This window comes from Lytechinus pictus, chromosome 5, assembly GCF_037042905.1.
Source record: "Lytechinus pictus isolate F3 Inbred chromosome 5, Lp3.0, whole genome shotgun sequence".
NCBI classification, from domain to species: Eukaryota; Metazoa; Echinodermata; class Echinoidea; order Temnopleuroida; family Toxopneustidae; genus Lytechinus; species Lytechinus pictus.
In genome coordinates, this window is record NC_087249.1 from 55,917,156 (window position 1) to 55,938,239 (window position 21,084).

At 35.6% G+C, this 21,084-nt stretch overlaps 1 pseudogene; it reads left to right on the top strand.

Annotated features, from left to right (window-relative positions):
* Positions 1-8,608: 8,608 nt before the first annotated feature.
* On the top strand, positions 8,609-20,730 carry LOC135154211 (uncharacterized; annotated as a pseudogene).
* Positions 20,731-21,084: the final 354 nt, after the last annotated feature.

Sequence of the window (21,084 nt, forward strand, 5' to 3'; positions counted from 1 at the left end):
TTCCGTATAAATAATTAACAGAAAAAAAAATTTGTCCAGAAATTTTGCTGCCGGATTTTGTTTTTTTATTCGTAATTTTACGGATTCCTATTCCGTAAAATTACCGTACTTTTACAAAATTTCCATGTAAAATACGGATTTTATTTACAAAAATTTTACAGAAAATTTACGTGAATTAACATGATTCCGTATAAATAATTAACGGAAAAAAAAAAATTTGTCCGGAAATTTTGCTGCCAGATTTTTGTTTTAATCCGTAATTTTACGGATTCCTTTTTCGTAAAATTACCGCACTTTTAAAAAATTCCCATGTAAATTTACACATTTCCATAAAAAAAAAAGTTTACAGAATTCATAATTTTTTTACAGATATTTTTTAATCAGTAGATACCTTACAATAGGAACGCTGATTTGCTATTTAAACATGTACTCCCAAACACATGGTAGATTGAATGAATGCATTCACTTAAGGCCTGAACAAAAATTATGTTGCCCTTTTCTGACCTGGACGAATCGGGCCAGCTTTTTTCAATAATTTTGTTCATACAAAGCTTACTACAGGGGCCGCGGAACGGTTTTGAAAGTGGGGGGGCTGACCATGCTAAAAATCACAATCATATGGTCATTTTTACGTTTTTGTACACGGTTTTGGAAAAAAGTGGGGGGCTGAAGCCCCCCCCCCCCCCCGGTTCCGCGGCCCCTGTACTATTTCTAGAATAAAACATGGCAAAAGCGATTGTGTCTCGCCCACTCATGAAAATAACCAGAAATATCGTGATTTGCGAGGGCACACATCATAATTGTATTGAAACTTCATTGTGAAATGACTGGGATGGAATAACACTTGTCATAAGAGCCTTGCACATAAACTTTAATGTTGACCTGAAAATTCAATTCAAAATGGTTTATTAAAAATCCTTTCTTTGCGGTAAAAGCCGAATTGCGAAAGTTTGCATTTCAAACAAAATCATTAATAACAAGGTAAAAAAACTTATAGTACTACGAACGAATTTCAATATAGACATATACACTGTTAAAAATTGCCGTAATTTTACGGACAAAATTTAACAGAAATCGTCCGTAAACGATAAAATACGGAATAAAATTGTACATTTACGGATTTCTACAGAAAACCTGTAAAAATTACATAATAATTAGGTAAATGATCAATTTTACGGACGTTTTCTGTAATTGTACAGAAGATCATTATTGAAAGGAGACGTTTACGATACATCTTGTAAATTTACTGTAAGTAGATGTAAGTTTACGGATAAAATTTAACAGATAATTTGTATTACGTGTAAAGTGCATTTTCTACGGAAAATTTTGTAAAATTTACAGAAAAATCAGGTTAACGATACATTTTCTGACGTTGTCCGTAATTGTAGTGAAGATCATTCTTGAAAGGAGACGTTTAGTGGTTTACGGTACAAATCTTTGTAAATTTACTAGAAAGTAGCTGTAAGTTTACGGACAAGATTTAACAGATTAATTTGTACTATACAAACTACGGAAAATTTGTAAAAATTACATAAAAATCAGGTAAATGATCAATTTTACAAACGTTTTGATCCGTAATTGTACAGAAGATCATTATTGAAAGGAGACGTTTACGGTACATCTTGTAAATTTACTGTAAAGTAGATGTAAGTTTACGGACAACGTCAGAAAATGTATCATATAACCTGATTTTTCTGTAAAGTTTACAAATTTTCCGTAGAAATTCCACTTTACATATATTAAAAATTAATCTCAGAAATGAGACGTTTAGTGGTTTACGGTACAAATCTTTGTAAATTTACTAGAAAGTAGCTGTAAATTTACGGACAAGATTTAACAGAAATGGCAATTTCTACGGAAACTTTGTAGAATTTACAGAAAAATCAGGTTTTATGATAAATTTACTGACGTACTTGTCCGTATAATTGTAGTGAATATCATTATTGAAAGGAGATGTTTACGGTAAATATCTTTGTTTATTTACTATAAAGTATGTGTAGCTGTAAGTTTACGGACAAGCCACAGATTAATTCGTAATATGTGTAAAATGCAATTTCTATGGAAAATTTGTAAAATTTACAGAAAAATCAGGTTAATAATAAATTTACTGACGTTGACCGTAATTGTAGTGAAGATCATTTATTGAAAGGAGACGTTTACAATACGTCTTGTAAATTTACTGTAAAGTAGATGTAAGTTTATGGACAAGATATAACAGATTAATTTGTAATATGTGTAAAGTGCAATTTCTTTGGGAAATTTGTAAAATTTACAGAAAAATCAGGTTAAATGGTAAATTTACTGACGTAAGGAGACGTTTACATACTTCTTTGTAAATTTACTGTAAAGTAGATGTAAGTTTATGGACACGATTTAACAGATATGCAATTTCTACGGAAAATGTGTAAAATTTACAGAAAAATCAAGTTAATGATGAATATTCTGACCTTTTCGAGCATGCGCACTTGAGAAGTTTGTGAAAAAACCGCGAAGCCAAGAGAATTTTCCTTGCGGCCTTGGATGTGTCAAGTGATCTTCTTGATCAGAAATTCGTAAGTATTTTGCTTTGAATTCGTAAAAGAAATTCCTGCTGTACTTCTCTGGAATATATTGATACGTTTTATGCAGTTATATGAAATTAATAGTGTTGGTTTTCATAATTACGAACAAGGTTTTGGCATTGACAAGTCCAGACGATGCAATGTATCGTCGCATGCGCGCTGCTACAGTCCCATCGGTGCATTTGAGTGTTGGATATTTTGACGCTGTGGTTGAACGAAATGAAGGGGCGAAGCCGTGGGCCAAGCCCGGGGGAGGGGGGGGGGGGCACTCACCTCAGTATATAATGCATAGTGGGTATGTGCCGCGGAGGGGACCCCCATTTTCACACTCAAATTTTCGTTCCAAGGCATAGCATTTTTGTCTTATTGAGAAAAAGAACAAAGAAAGCCGCTCCAAAGCATAGCAATTTAGCATTTTCTTCTTTATTTTATTAATTAATCTTAATTCTTATTGAGAAAAAAAGAAGAAAGAAATCCGCTCCAAAGCTTCGCATATTTTCCGTTTTGCCGTTCTGAGCCGCAGTTTTGGTGAAAAGCGGCCGCATGCAGAGCGCTGTCCGACCATCCCATCTGCGCTAGCTAGCGCACCCGGCGCCCATGCCGCCGGGCTATATTAGCTGCATGCACGTTAGACAGAAATAACCGTCGTTTCTGGGGATTTATTCAACAATTTCTGACATTTTACTGTAATCCCCATTTACCTACGGTAGGGTGTACTTGTGGGCTCGCATGTGTTCTCATTCCCTCCCTTTTGTCAATTCACAGTCCAAAGTTTGATGTAATTTTACACATCGAATTTACAATCTAAGGATGTATAAACAACAAACTTTTAAAACTTGATATTTCAATGTTTAAATACTTTAAACGATATAGATGAAAAAGGCATGAAAAATATACTTTACCGATGTTTAATTGGGTTGAACACGATAAAAATGGACAAAATGGCAGCCAAACTATAAAATATTTACAAACGAACGTCAACAATCACGAATGTGATATCGATATTGCTTTCGATATTATACGATCTGCTCCATATGCGAACGAAACCGAAGATAAACGATACTAGTTATACTAGTACTAGTACTAGTTATAATCGCGATATATCGATTAGAGACATTAAGTTAATAACGATAATGACGTCATTCAAGATGGCAACTTGCAAGAAAAACCGTCAGGTCAGGTGAAAATGTCTTAGATGACAGATTTCTCAATCATCCAGAGGATTTTTTTCAATAACTCCGGCCCAAGGTATGCAATTACTTAAGTTATTTATATTTCCCTGATAATGGAAACCATGAAACTTTCAATTTTGCTTAAAAAACAGTTTTAAATCGCGATCTATAAAACGCTAGTTCACTATACGTTGGCTGTAGGTACGGGGCCCCATCCCCTTCAGTCTATGTATGGTGAGTGGAGCCAACGTAGTTCAGCGGAACAACCAAAATACAGAGACTGAAGCTTTTGGTCTACATGCACGTATGCCCGTTCCAGGCATAGGGATGAATACGCAATCACACGCAGGCGACCCGTTCCAAGGACCCCCGTTTTCACAAACATTTGTCGTTCCGAAGCCCGTTCCGAGGACCCTCCTTTTTACAATAAGCCCGCTCCAAGGCCCCCATTTTTTGTCTCACCCGCGGCACATACCCACTACTTTTTTGGTCGAGTGCCCCCCCCCCCCCCCCCGGGGGCCAAGCTTGTTTTATGAGCTTCACAAGGATATTTATATTATGATGCCATTTATATATTCATTTGTATCTTCATTTGTAAATGTCAAGATGAAAATATAAACCTCAAAATATTTAATTTGTGCAATTAAAGATTAAACTTATTTAAATTAAACTAAAGGCATGTAAAGGGGTAGATTAGATTAGATCTAAATAAATCAAATCAATGACAATGTCAACTGTAGTGTAGTGTATACCGTCCTCGGGCGAAGTTCATGCAAGCTCCACTCCACTTCACTACCGCTACACTACACTCCACCTACCCGAACTTCGGGACGGTGAGCTCGATCGGATATTCCGAGTGACAAACGTGGCTGTGGGGTGGCCAATGGAAATGTTATTTATTGTAAAAATCATTTTAAACAATATACGAGAAAGAAAAATGGCTTAATTTCTTATTCTTCACCCGTATTTCACTCCGTGTCCATCCTTTGGTTATCCTCTAAATTGTTGATTTTGGGCCAGTATCTATTTCCTCACGTCACTATTCACGGCCGATTTCAAAACATCGCATGCGATCGCTCACAGGTCAAACAGCATAAATATTTATATTATTGGATGGTTCAGAAAATACCAAAAATATTCTACGAGTTGGGGAAAATGTTTTTCTTCCTCGTTTTATTTTTTTTTCTATAATTTTTACAATAAATTACATTTCCATCCCACCTTTGTCACTAGCGGTAGTGAAGACATGGAGTGGAGCCTGCACGAACTTCGCTCGAGGTAGATCTAGTAATGATTTAGTGCTGGCTAGCGACCGACGGTTTCCATTCTCAGCCGCTCACTGGTTATTCAGTTAAGACTGTGGTGCCTGTGTGTGTATGTGTGATGCGAAGCTACCTCGGCTCAAGCGATGTTGACGACCTTGTTGGAGCGTACATTGTAGCGGTAGTGAAGTGGAGTGGAGCCTGCACGAACATCGCTTTAGGTAATGCGAAGCGTGCTGTACATGTGTTCTCTGGACGTGCGGGCATGGGTTTAGTGACAGTGTGCGTATGATTGTGAAGGGTTGAAGCCCGGGTTGAAGTTTCTTACAGCTCTGTGGGTTTATCTATAATTAAATGATTCTCTTTTCAAGCTTAAATTCTTATAATGATTGCTACATTCCAATTATTTGATTAAATTGTTTGTTTTAGAACAGGTCTTTTATTTTTTCCTCAGACTATTTTTCCCATTACATATCAATTAAAGAGAGTCTTCACTTGTGTTTCATTGAATTATTATACAATGTCCACTGTAATGAAAATGGAAACATGCCAGTCAAATGAAAGTGTAATATAAGTGGAAACATGCTGGTCTATTGACTATATGTTGACCATATAGTAGAAAGCGAAATTTGTTCTCAGCTGTAATTATTCTTTCTTCTATGGGAACTTGCTTCTCAAAGATCAAATAAAATTTCCGAAGACCCCATATAATTTTGTTCTATTTGGTGCATTTAAAGAGGAGAAAGAAATGCTTTTTTTCAATTTGCCTAAATTGCATTTCAAAATATACCTTTTCCTTTTGCTTTCGGCACAGGCCAATTTTTAGAGGCTGAAATATTAAAGAGTTGATTACTTAAATTTTGTTCAAAAATCTTTTTCATATCACTTGCAAATAATAGAGAAAATATAGCGCCCCCCCCAAAAAAAAATTATTTTTAAAGGCATCTTGCACAAATTATTACAATGTTTTTGTTTTATTTAACAATCACTATGAGATCTGTATAAAGTGATAAACCAATGAATTATTTTTATATGTTTATGTTTCCAATTATTTGCCTATTTATTAAAAAATAATGTTTGTGTTATTTGACGATTGTTTCACAGAATTACGTCGTCGGTTGTCATCTACCTACACCCATGGATTATCTCCATCACCTTCACAACCTTGAATTGCTAAGAGAGGTATGATTGATAAGTTTGGTTTACATTGTTTTAATTTGTTTAAAAGTATTATTGAAATGATTTGATGAGATAACATAAATGAAAACTTGAAATAACATTTTGAATGTAGTTTTTGTTTATGGACAATCTTTTGAAGACAATTAAGATTGCAGTAATTATGTTGGTAGATGTGTAATCAAATCTACATGCACATGTTCACTTTTTGGAACGTTTATAAAGATCACAAAATAAAAGAATTAAAAATAATATTCAACTCTTCTGCATACATGTACAGCTACCTTTGCCAAGACCACGTCGTGGGCTACGGGATGCTAGAAATCCATTGGAATCGTACGAGGATCGAGATCGGTATCGACTGTCAAAAGAAACCGTCATTTACATCATCAACATGCTGGAAGCCGAATTGAAGAGGGACACACAGAGGAATGATCCACTTCCCGTTTATTTGCAGGTGTTGACGGCTCTCCGTTTTTATGTGGTGGGTAATTGAATTAAACGATTATTGAGTGTTTCTGGGCTCTGTTAAATCTATTTGACTGAGGTTGTTTCTATTAATTTTAGGTCTCCTGACAAAGTTGATGATGATGACAATATCTAGAAATCAGAGAGGGAGCACATAAGTAAGAGTATCATTTAAGCAAACAGTCAAGTACCTATGAATTGCACACTTAAAAATTCCAAAACTACCACAGCAGGAGTGAAGCTCTGATGTTTCTGCTGTTAGAACTGTTATGTCAGGTTATAGTTATAAATTCGTCATAACCCTAAATTGGCAGATCACCCCCCACCCCCCCCCCCCGAATCTTGGCTGTGTTGCGATGAAAAGCTATGAAATTTGGCACATAGATAACGAGTCGAGATGAACATACACACAAAAAACTAGAACTGCAATCGTATCAGAACAATGTGCATGCATTGACGCCTGTGATTTTATGGAGGGCAAGAAACAGAAGGAGATAAAGAGAAAACTCCTGAGGATATACATTTTCAAAATATTAAGAGGGCACTATTTTTATAGGCAATGGTTACTGATGCGTAAAATAAACCATTTGCCATATGAGGGATGATACCATTAGCAAACCCTAAAAAAGTGATACCAAGATAAATGGAAACAAGGAAGTGATTTTACTGTATTCCAACTTTTTAATAGAGAGCGCTATTTCGTAAAGGTAATGGTCACTGATGTGTAGAATGAAAAAAAAAACAGTTGAATTTTGGACTATCATAAGTCAACCCTGAAAATATGAAACTGAAATAAATGAAAACAAGTAAGTGATGGCCATTTTACTATGCGTAAAAAACAGATGAATAAGGAAGCATGTTACCATTAGCAAACCCTGAAAAATATCAGACCAAAATGAATAAAAACAAGGAAGTTACGGCCATTTTACGATTTTCCTACTTCCTATTTCAATAAATATGATTTTTTTTAAATGTAGACTATTTCGGATTTGAATTTAGGGCATGAAGACGGCATTTTGAAGGGCAAGTCATATTTTAATATGAAGAGCATGCAACTCTTAAACAATCTACAGCAATTTGTTAGAAGTGTGTAGCATGCAGGATAAGAGAGTAAGGATGGGATTAGGAATAGTATGCAAATGGACTTGAAATTTACAAAATGGCACCTGGATGGTCATCAGGTCATGCATTGCCCCTGTCCGTCCCCCCCCCCCTTGGTTTCTGCGCAATAAGTAAAAAAAATATTTAATGGATTAAAAAAAAAATTGGTGTGTAGGTAAAGGACACCAAAATACAGCCTCGGTTCAAATTCGGAGTCCGCAGGTCAAAGGTCACAGCTCATTAGATCTGCGAGTTGGTTTCCACATGATTATTATAAGTTCCAAATGAATATTTAGAATTTTTTTTTTATTTGACTTATGTTCATGTGAATTATCACACATAGACATCTAATTTGTGTAATATGTATGGGAAATACCATGTATGTTGCGTGCCATGTTATATAGTGGTACACTTTGGGGGTACCGTACCAGTTTTTTCGAACTTTTATCAATAGATGTGCGAAAACATCAAGGTAAAAAGTCATAAAAGCACGGGGCAGAAAATAAACATTATTCAATGGCTGTTTTTGAAGTCAGTACTGCTGCTATATTGAATCGCATAATGATGGCAACACTGTAAGAGGCCCTCCACTTGTTAAAATGAATTGCAGAAAATTGATATTTGTAAAAGATTAATATTCTTATGAAATATGTGCTTGATCAGAAGTATCATCTGTATGTGCTTCAATGAATTGTTTTAAAATAACCTCGAAACAATGGCCTATCAACCATATGGTTTGTTTGATTTTACAGGATCATTTCAAAAGATGCATGGTGATGAGGTAGCAATTATCATCACAGTCATCAAATGAATGTGTCAAATCATCAAAGATGTTTCGGAAGCTATAGCAAGAAGGAAGAGGCAATACATGAAGTTTCCTTCGACAAGAGAACAAGTTGAAGCAACTCAGCGACAGTTCTACCAGTACTGTAGATATATCAGGAGCCCTGGTGGGGATCAGGCAATATACTTCCTCAACAGGAAGAGTAGATACTCGGTCAATGTACAGGTTAGATTAATTCTACCCTTTCTTAGGCCCTTTTCACAATTAGTGCTGAGACTGCTTGCAACCTTTGTGATTGTGTGCGACATATATTGTGATCAAATGATTGCAATTGCTAATACAAGCAAATGTGAAAGCCACTCAAATTACTATAACTAGAACAATGTACTATTTTGTATAAAGTTTGGCAAAAAAAAAGAATGTGACATTAATTTTCTTTCCTAGGATTTCCTATCACTTCAGTTTCATTTATAGTAATTATTCGATTCGTATTTGATTGGGCAATTTTTAAAATGAGTAGTTAATTCTGTAGCATATTTTTTTAATATGCATTTTTTTTTTTTTTTTTTTTGCAAGTACTGAGCAATGGAAGCAGTGGATGGGTGGGGTGATTGTTGGATAAATCAACCTAACATGGAAAGCACACCAATAATTTTTATGTGCATGCATGTTAAAATTGCATTCCAAATATGTGATAAACTTGTAAAACTCAATTGTTGTGTGCTCCCATTGGATGTCCCAAAGAAAATTGAAAATTAAGTGCCCAGAACGATATAGAGACAGTTATGAATGTAAGATTTGATATTCCTCTTTTGTCTTTTGCTAGGTTGTTTGTGATCAGGCTGGGAAAATAACAAGCATCGTTGCCAGATGGCCTGGCAGCACACCTAACTCCGCAACCGTAAGTCACTTTTCAACCAAACTTGGATGGTAAATGTACTTAGGCGACCTGCATGTTATGCTGCAGTCGGAGGTCACATGGTAAGGTCAAAGTGTTCCACAATGGACATAAGTTTTAGTAGAAATGTACCAAACCCGACGGTGCTCTCACTCCATGATGTGCCACTGCATCGTAGCAATCCAGTCGGATTTGAAATGGTCTACACATGTTGAATATATGGTCAAGCGCGCAAATAGTCGTTTATATGTTCTTCGCACTTTGAAATATCATAGTCTGTAATTTCAGGACCTTATAGTTGTATATATTAGTTTCGTGAGACCAGTTGTTGAATATGCTGTACCTGTATGGTCAGGAGCACTAACAAAACAACAAGTACAAGTCATCGAACGTATTCAGAAACGTGCCCTTAGAATCCTTTTTGGAGCAGCATATTCTTCATATGAGCATGCTTTACTCCAGTCAGAACTGATGTCTCTTGAAGATTGATGGATCAAACTCTTGTCTTGCGTTTGCGAAGTCTATGCAAATCCCCACGTCTAAACTGTATCACCTTCTACCTCAAAATAGGACTTGTCAATATCAGACTAGAAGCTTGGCCGGAACAGTAGAGATGCGATGTCGAACTTCACGATATAGAAATAGCCCCTTGCCCTCGTTGATTCGGCACCTTAAAGAGAAATTCCAGTAGTTGCAGTAAACACTGATTTCATGAGAAAGTCTGTAAAACAAGACTTAATTGTCAGTATATCATCGAGGATCTAGATCTGGTACAGTTACATAAACTGAACTTTGTGAAATCTTGAAATCTACGCTGAAAAATGTTCAGGCTGAAGATCCCCAACACAGATAAGCGCACGTGGGACAGTGTATAATTATTGCTTCGAATGTCGGGCCCGACGCTCTACCTGAATCCTGTGCTTATTTGCTGATTTCTCAGCAATTACACAATTTCTTCCAGAATCCTTTGGCACATATGTTTTATTTATACAAACAGACACTTTGGTGGTCATTTCATTGGATTCTGTACGAACTCATTTTGATATCGTTACCCAAACTAGCATTTACCTTTAACTCTAAAAGAATTGATTACAAGGAGTAGTTTTTTTTTTATATATCTTCCCCTATCGTTACATGTATAATAATATCAAACTACGAATGGCTGAGAATTAAAGAACTCATCATTCATTGGACTCTTAAAATGTGATATCATTAAAAGATTGTTTTTATAAAATGCAGATTACATACTAATTCTAATGTTGAGTTCTCTTTATGTTGGCGAACTCAAGTTTCATTTCATTTCATTTCATTTTACTTTGTTAATCAAAATATTTTTCTTTCATATGAGCAATTATTCACTGATATCTAGTCGTAAACTTAATATTTGAATTGAAGTCACAAAAATTGCCAAAATATGTAATATTGCAGCATGTATGAAAAAATGTGACCTAATTGCTTCTTCGCCCTTTTCTCTCTGTTTCCCTTCCACCATCAATTTCTTCTCTTCTCTCTCTCTGCCTCTCTTCTCTCTTCCACTATTTCTATTCCTTTCTGCTTTCCAATTCATTTCCTCTATCCACTCATATTTACATGTATTTTGAATATTTTTCAATTTTTTTTATTGATCAGTGAGTATCGATTTAAATTTATTTATGATATACTTTGTTACATATGTCTATATTGAAATTTGTTCGTAGTACTATAAGTTTTTTTACCTTGTTATTGATGATTTTGTTTGAAATGTAAATTTTCGCAATTCGGCTTTTGCCGCAAAGAAAGGATTTTTAATAAACCATTTTGAATTGAATTGAATTTACAGGTCAACATTAAAGTTTATGTGCAAGGCTCTCTTTATGTTGGCGAACTCAAGTTTCATTTCATTTCATTTCATTTTACTTTGTTAATCAAAATATTTTTCTTTCATATGAGCAATTATTCACTGATATCTAGTCGTAAACTTAATATTTGAATTGAAGTCACAAAAATTGCCAAAATATGTAATATTGCAGCATGTATGAAAAAATGTGACCTAATTGCTTCTTCGCCCTTTTCTCTCTGTTTCCCTTCCACCATCAATTTCTTCTCTTCTCTCTCTCTGCCTCTCTTCTCTCTTCCACTATTTCTATTCCTTTCTGCTTTCCAATTCATTTCCTCTATCCACTCATATTTACATGTATTTTGAATATTTTTCATTTTTTTTTATTGATCAGTGAGTATCGATTTAAATTTATTTATGATATACTTTGTTACATATGTCTATATTGAAATTTGTTCGTAGTACTTTAAGTTTTTTTACCTTGTTATTGATGATTTTGTTTGAAATGTAAATTTTCGCAATTCGGCTTTTGCCGCAAAGAAAGGATTTTTAATAAACCATTTTGAATTGAATTGAATTTACAGGTCAACATTAAAGTTTATGTGCAAGGCTCTTATGACAAGTGTTATTCCATCCCAGTCATTTCACAATGAAGTTTCAATACAATTATGTTGTGTGCCCTCGCAAATCACGATATTTCTGGTTATTTTCATGAGTGGGCTAGACACAATCACTGTTGCCATGTTTTATTCTAGAAATAGTAAGCTTAGTATGAAAAAAATTATTGAAAAAAGCTGGCCCGATTTGTCCAGGTCAGAAAAGGGCAACACAATTTTTGTTCAGGCCTTAAGTGAATGCATTCATACAATCTACCATGTGTTTGGGAGTACATGTTTAAATAGCAAATCAGCGTTCCTATTGTAAGGTATCTACTGATTAAAAAAGATCTGTAAAAAATTTAAGAATTCTGTAAACTTGTTTTTTTACAGAAATGTGTAAATTTACATGGGAATTTTGTGAAAGTACGGTAATTTTACGGAAAAGAAATCCGTAAAATTACGGATTAAAAAAAAAAATTCCGGCAGCAAAATTTCCGGACAAATTTTTTTTTCCCGTTAATTATTTATACGGAATCATGTTAATTCACGTAAATTTTCTGTAAAATTTCCGTAAATAATATCTGTATTTTACATGGGAATTTGTAAAAGTACGGTAATTTTACGGAAAAGGAATCCGTAAAATTACGGACAAAAAAAAAAAATTCCGGCAGCAAAATTTCCGGACAAATTTTTTTTTTCCGTTAATTATTTATACGGAATCATGTTAATTCACGTAAATTTTCTGTAAAATTTCCGTAAGTAAAATCCGTATTTTACATGGGAATTTTGTAAAAGTACGGTAATTTTACGGAAAAGGAATCCGTAAAATTACGGACAAAAAAAAAAAATTCCGGCAGCAAAATTTCCGGACAAATTTTTTTTTTCCGTTAATTATTTATACGGAATCATGTTAATTTATGTAAATTTTCTGTAAAGTTTCCGTAAATAAAGTCCGTATTTTCAAGAAGTAATTTACGGAATCTTGTATATTTTACAGAACTTTTCCATAAATTACCACTTTCTGTAAATTTACGGAAAAAAAAAAAAAGTCCGGAAATTTTGCTGCCGGACTTTTTCCGTTAAAAAACGGAAAATTTTCTAACAGTGTATGTAACAAAGTATATCATAAATAAATTTAAATCGATACTCACTGATCAATAAAAAAAAAATTGAAAAATATTCAAAATACATGTAAATATGAGTGGATAGAGGAAATGAATTGGGAAGCAGAAATGAATAGAAATAGTGGAAGAGAGAAGAGAGGCAGAGAGAGAGAGAGAAGAGAAGAAATTGATGGTGGAAGGGAAACAGAGAGAAAAGGGCGAAGAAGCAATTAGGTCACATTTTTTCATACATGCTGCAATAATACATATTTTGGCATTTTTTGTGACTTCAATTCAAATATTAAGTTTACGACTAGATATCAGTGAATAATTGCTCATATGAAAGAAAAATATTTTGATTAACAAAGTAAAATGAAATGAAATGAAATGAAACTTGGGTTCGCCAACATAAAGAGAACTCAACATTAGAATTAATATGTAATCTGCATTTTACAAAAAAAAAACAATCTTTTAATGATATCCCATTTTAAGAGTCCAATGAATGATGAGTTCTTTATTTTTCAGCCATTCTTAGTTTGATATTATTATACATGTAACGATGGGGGAAGATATATACAAAACAACTACTCCTTGTAATCAATTCTTTTAGAGTTAAGGTGCCGAATCAACGAGGGCAAGGGGCTATTTCTATATCGTGAAGTTCGACATCGCATCTTTACTATTCCTGCCAAGCTTCTAGTCTGATATTGACAAGTCCTATTTTGAGATAGAAGGTGATACAGTTTAGACGTGGGGATTTGCATAGACTTCGCAAACGCAATACAGAGTTTGATCCGTCTATCTTCAAGAGACATCAGTTTTGACTGGAGTAAAGCATGCTCATATGAAGAATATGCTGCTCCAAAAATGATTCTAAGGGCACGTTTCTGGATACGTTCGATGACTTGTACTTGTTCTTTTGTTAGTGCTCCTGACCATACAGGTACAGCATATTCAACAACTTGTCAAACGAAACTAGTATATACAACTATAAGGTCCTGAAATTGCAGACTATGTGTAGACCATTTCAAATCCGCCTGGATATAGACACCAAGTAATTTCAAAGTATTGCTACGATGCAGAGACATATCATAAAGTGAGAGCACCGTCGGGTTTGGTACATTTCTACAAAAACTTATGTCCATTGTGGAACACTTTGACCTTACCATGTGACCTCCGACTGCAGCATAACATTCAGGTCGCCTAAGTACATCTATCATCCAAGTTTGGTTGAAAAGTGACTTACGGTTGCGGCGTTAGGTGTGCTGCCAGGCCATCTGGCAACGATGTTTGTTATTTTCCCAGCCTGATCACAAACAACCTAGCAGAAGACGAAAGAGGAATATCAAATCTCACATTCATAACTGTCTCTATGTCGTTCTATGCACTTAATTTTCAATTTTCTTTGGGACATCCAATCGGAGCACACAACAATTGAGTTTTGCAAGTTTATCACATATTTGGAATGCAATTTTAACATGCATGCACATACAAATTATTTGTGTGCTTTCCATGTGAGGTTGATTTATCCAACAATCACCCCATCCATCCACTGCTTCCATTGCTCAGTACTTGCAAAAAAATAAATAAATAAAAATGCATATTAGAAAAATATGCCACAGAATTAACTACTCATTTTAAAAATTGCCCAATCAAATACGAATCGAATAATTACTATAAATGAAACTGAAGTGATAGGAAATCCTAGGAAAGAAAATTAATGTGACATTCTTTTTGTTGGCCAAACTTTATACAAAATAGTACATTGTTCTAGTTATAGTAATTTAAGTGGCTTTCACATTTGCTTGTATTAGCAATTGCAATCATTTGATCACAATATATGTCGCACACAATCACAAAGGTTGCAAGCAGTCTCAGCACTAATTGTGAAAAGGGCCTAAGAAAGGGTATAATTAATCTAACCTGTACATTGATCGAGTATCTATTCTTCCTGTTGAGGAAGTATATTGCCTAATCCCCACCAGGGCTCCTGATGTAGACATGTGTCCCATCAATTGCACCTATCACTCCTGGAAATGTTCAGTACTGGTAGAACTGTCGCTGAGTTGCTTCAACTTCTTCTCTTGTCGAAGGAAAATTCATGTATTGCCTCTTCCTTCTTGCTATAGCTTCCGACACATCTTTGATGATTCGACACAGTGATGACTGTGATATTGCTGCCTCATCACCATGCATCTTTTAAAATGATCCTGTAAAATCAAACAAACCATATGGTTGATAGATCATTGTTTCGAGGTAATTTTAAAACATTTAATTGAAGCACAGACAGATGATACTTCTGATGACAAAAACAATGAGGCACATATTTCATAAGAATATTCATCTTTTACAAATATCAGACAATTTTTTGCAATTCATTTTAACAAGTGGAAGGCCTCTTGCAGTGTCGCCATCATACGCAATTCGATATAGCACTGATAGCAGTAGTACTGACTTCAAAAACAGCTATTGAATAATGTTTATTTTCTGCCCCGTGCTTTTATGACTTTTTACCTTGATGTGTTTGCACATCTGTTGATAAAAGTTCGAAGAAATTGCTACTGGGAACATGCTTCCTTATTCATCTGTTTTTTACGCATCAGTGACCATTACCTTTAGAAATAGCGCCCTCTATTGCAAAGTGGAAAAATAGTAAAATGGCCATCACTTACTTGTTTTCATTCATTTCAGTTTCATATTTTCAGGGTTGACTCATGATAGTCCAAAATTCAATTGTTTTTTTTTTTCATTTTACACATCAATGACCATTATCTTCAAAAATAGCGCCCTCTATTGCAAACTAAAGAAATATTATAATGGCAGTAACGATAAGTTCCTTGTTTTCATTTATTTCGGTCTCATATTTTCAGGGTATGCTTATGGCATCATTCCTCATAATCCATATGTTTTTTTACGCACATCAGTGACCATTACCTTTAAGAAATAGCGCTCTCTATTAAAAAGTTGGAAAACAGTAAAATGGCCATCACTTCCTTGTTTCCATTTATCTTAGTATCACTTTTTTAGGGTTTGCTAATGGCATCATCCCTCATATGCAAAATGTTTTTTTACGCATCAGTGTCCATTGCCTATAAAAATAGTGCCCTCTTAATATTTTGAAAATGTATATCCTCATGTGTTTTCTCTTTATCTCCTTCTGTTTCTTGCCCTCCATAAAATCACAGGCGTCAATGCATGGACATTGTTCTGATACGATTGCAGCTCTAGTTTTTTGTGTGTATGTTCATCTCGAGTTGTTATCTATGTGCCAAATTTCATAGCTTTTCATCATAACACAGCCCAGTTTCGGGGGGGGGGGGAGGGCGGGGATGATCTGCCAATTTAGGGTTAATGACGAATTTATAACTCTAACCTGACATAACAGTTCTAACAGCAGAAACAGCAGAGCTTCACTCCTGCTGTGGTAGTTTTGGAATTTTGAAGTATGCAATTCATAGGTACTTGACTGTTTGTATCAACTATCTTTATAATGCTGTCAGTTATGTATGAATATTTCATTTTGAGTTGTGCTTTTTTTTAAGCATTTAACTATTTGTCGATTTGGAACATCTCCATATTTCTACTGCATCTCCCAAGTAAAAAAAATAAAAAAAAAAGTTCTCTCCTCAAAGCCCTCTTATAAAATTCTAAAATACATGTATACTGTGCCGATGACTGGAATATTAATTGAATTCTTTCACATTGACTTTCATGTTTTGTAGGCAATTCAAGAGACAGTTCCAAGAGACCTGAATCCTCTGTCAAAAGCAAGGGCAAGTCTCTCATTTGGAGCTGCATCTTCTCCAAGAACAGACAAACTCAAGGTTTGTTTTTGTTTGATAATTATTTATTTGATAATTATTTGTTTCATACAAAATTTTAAGTGCCACACTACCTCCTTTCCTTCCCCAAAGGAAAGTCTGATCTTATGTGCAATGTGTTGCTAAGATTCTGCAAATTAGCTATTACAGGTGTGTTATATTAATCACAGATAAATAATGAATGCTGCACCATGCCCACTGTCTTTGTCCTTAACCAGTGAACACAACATCTATTCCAATCTAACCCGCATTGCACATAACTTCTCATATCATGTTTTCTTAACAGACAGGAAATAAGTCGCTTCCAAGAAATCTGCATCCTCCAGTGAAAGCAAGATCAAGTCTCTCCTTGACCAGTGCATTGTCTCCAAGTAAAACAGACAGATTGCAGGTTTGTGTTGTTGCTTTTATTTTCCTTTGAGATTCTTGGTATGCCAGTGTGATTGTTTGATATACATGTAGTCACACATTGATCCAACAGAAATTTGTGAGTGGTGTTTCCCATTGTATAGTCAGGTGCGATATATTGAAACTGATTCAGCTTAAAAACAAATGCAATAGGTACTTGAGAGATCATGGAGATTCTAATTTTGATTTCACAGATATATCTGGAATGAACTTTTTTTTCAACCTTTAGAGTATTTGATTGAAGTTCACTACAGTATTCATGTCATATGTGTAATATAATGTTAATCCTTTCTGATTCCATTAGATTATGGTCTCTGGCAACTTGGACAGAAGCAAAAAAGTAGATGTGCCTGACACATGGACAGGAACTGTTTCTGCACTTAGCAGAGGTGATGAGAGTGATGCAGCTGATCATGCTACTGCAATAGAGTCAGTAAAGTGTAAGATGAAATCCTTGAAATTAAGAGAGAGACGGATGAACTATGCAAACCTGCTTCAAATTCGGTTTTCAGAAATACCTCTCTGCCAGCTCTTGAGGGATTTGCCATTGAAACGCAAGAAGAAGAACTACAGCAAAAGGCTCCTCTTTTTCTGTCGGTTTTAGAAGCTGCGGCAGAAAGTGACAGATTACAGAAGAATATCAATAAAACCAAAGAAAGCATACAACCTAAAGTGATGACTTCTGCAAGCATCCTTTTAAACTGTAAGAGTCAGCAGATGAACAGTCATCAGCTTGTCAATAGTTTGGTACTGAAAGAATCTGGTGCTAAAAAACAAGCCTTCAGTCGAATTCATGCGCGAGGAGTAGCAGCTTCCTACCAGGCAACGATAAATTTGCAGAGTGAACTTGGCAAAGAATTTGATAAGGAGGTGAAAGAATGGGCAAGTCAGGTTCACCTGTCCAACGAGATAGAGAGGGACCTACTAAAGAAGGGTGATGAAGTTGGCCTCAAACGACACCAGGAGTCTCGCTGAGACAAAGGTTATCAAATGGTTATGGATAACGTTGATGTGGTTGTCCATGCAAGGCGTCCAACCAGAGACAACTATGGGCGTGATTATCACATGGTTAATATATGACACAAAGGCATTTCTTCCTAGTGTTAGTGACAACCATAAACTGAAGCAAGAATGGGCTATACTATGCGGAAATGTGATTACAGATCATTTACCAACCTTGAAGCCAGAGTTGCAGGAGCTTCCTCGGAAGATAATTCATGAACATATGCGGGAAACCAAGATGAAGTCCAAAGTGGTAAGATTACTGAACTGCTAAAATTGACATATGATATATGATTTTGCTGAGATCTTTGCAAGTGTTTGCTCGAAGTAGTCTCAATGATAGGTAAATCAGCAGTTAATAGCTGTTTGCAGAAGATCCCTTGTGGTGTGTAATTTCGCAATAGAAATGTTGCAAATTACCATAATGACGTCTGGGTTAAACAAAGGGAGTTGCCAAATTGGTGTGCTTGATGACTTCTGCTCCATTCTTTAATATTTTAATCTATCAGAAGTAGAAATGATTCAGTCTCATTTTACAATGCAGTGTAATTGATTATTTCCTGTCAAAATGCAGCTGTGTCGGTTGATTGCATGTGATACAGGTGAAGCATTTATGGTAAGTTCATGAGGCAAATCTTTCTGCCTGACAGAAAGATCTGCATGAAGCCTCATGAGCCTGATATGCATGGTACTCGTACATGCATATCAGGTTTCATGTGCATTGCTTGCTAATTACTAATTGTCTACTATGTTCTCTTTAATTGCAGGTTAATCTTGGCGTTCTCATGGAAAATGAGAACACTTCTGATGGCATTTATAAGATAATGCACAAAATGCACGAGTATGTGCCTGGACACAACACACCAAATCCAACCAAAATTATCAGTGATGGGGATATTCTGACATGCGAGCGTGAGAGTAGCTGCATCGAGGAACAACGGAATTATACAACAGCTAGTAAGAGGTTAGAAGGGCTGATGCCTGTTATTGCAGACTTCCATGCACTGGCAAACTTCTATCAAGTGAGTTGATGTTTGTAGATGCTTAGTAGACATTTAAAGAATTCAGACTATTGCAGTGACTTGTTATTTTCATCTTTATTGTTTCCCCCTTCTATCTGGCTTATTCAAGGTTATCAATTGACTGGCAAGGTTGAACAGGAAGTGTTATCACGATTCATTTCTCTATATATCACAACATCACACACTTTATTATTTACAAGTATGCCTTCCCAGTTTCAAGGCATAATTTGGAATGTCTTTCCATATTCTTCTATTTCTAAAATGATGTTTTTGAAGTATTGTAGGTTATTTCACTGTTGTTAAGGTTAAGATAAAAAAAATGTTGAAACATTTCTTTCTCTTGTTAAGATCAATACATTTTCTTCTTCATGAATATATCCCTTCGTGTAATTTTTGCTCTCCTGATGTTAATTCAATTTATGTATACATTTTGCAGATCGCGTGGAAGCATCTTTACGATGCATCTTCTGGAGGGGACAAGGGCACTCTCTACGCTGCAAGGAACTATCTTCAAGCCAGAAATGTAACGACTGATCCAATGAAAAACATCAATGCAGCAGCCCATCTCCTAGAACAGTACACGATTGCACTAATACTTGCCGCAGCACTGGACCACTTTGGCATGAAGGACACATCGTCACCACCCACAAGAAACTTGTTCAATCTTCAAGTACATGGAGATAGGAAAAACTACGCAAAGAGAACCATGGAAGACTTTGTCGAGAAGTACGCCCTTCCCTCACAGAATGTCAACCTGAATGCAGGGCGTCTCCGTTGCTCTTTCTGTCAGAAAACGTACACCTCAAGACAAAAGCTTAACCATCACATAAGAGAGAAACATCTTGGAAATCTAACTAATCCATCAACAAGAAGCACTACACAGGAACATGATGGTGTGCAGAGTTATGCAATCATGGCCCTTGGTATTGGGTTACTGGCGCTCAACTTCAATAACGCCCGCCAGCTTGGAGATGGAGGAAGAATTGTACGGTTGTACAAATTCATGCTTCTACATTGCAAGGCAGCACGAAAACCAAAATACAGTTACCACATACTGAGATTTCTTGCCCAGGTCAAGCTCTTTCTATCACCACGCCTTGCTTATGAACTTACATGGAATAGGTTCATCAACACTAGTGGAAAAGAGGAGGGAAATGTTGAGGTTGACAGAGTCCTTGAACACAACAACAGGACTTTCAAAGAGAGCTCGAGGGGACTGAGGGGGAAAATCACCCAAAAAAGTGTGAATAGGATTAGTCGATCTGTTCAGAAGGTCGATACAATTCTCAATGATGTTGACAAGCGCATGGCAAGCAGAGGAGTTCATGCAGCTAAAAAGCCCAAGGTAGACCGAAGGAATGCAGTTGCCCTCGCTGTTGAGCTTGCAGATGAAGATATCTTTGGGTTTCATCCTGGCAGATCACACCACCGTTTCCCAGATTTTCCATCATCTGCTTTCCACAGCTTAGAACCAGCTGATGTCCATGAGTGGATCAAATCAACAATCAAGAAGCTTTCAAGGCAAAATCAATTTTGAATTACTATGTATCTTAGTGGCAATTACTTCGTCATATTGATTCAATTTTCATTTTGTGAGAACGCATGAAAAAGTTTCTGATTAGTTGAATAGAAAGAGTTCATAAAATCTGTAAAAGAAGATTAGTAAAGACTTGAATGATCTTATGACAAAAAGGAAGTTAGGAATGTTTGGAGGTTTTGATCACTACTCATGAAATTTTCAGATTGGTGTGTACTTGAACATAATGTGAGAAAATACTCCCATTAGTTGTACACTGAGGTATAATTACATTTTAATTATCAAAAAGGAAGGTCTCTGGCAAGAGATGAAATGATCTACTGGTAATCATATACATGTACATGTAAATTGAAA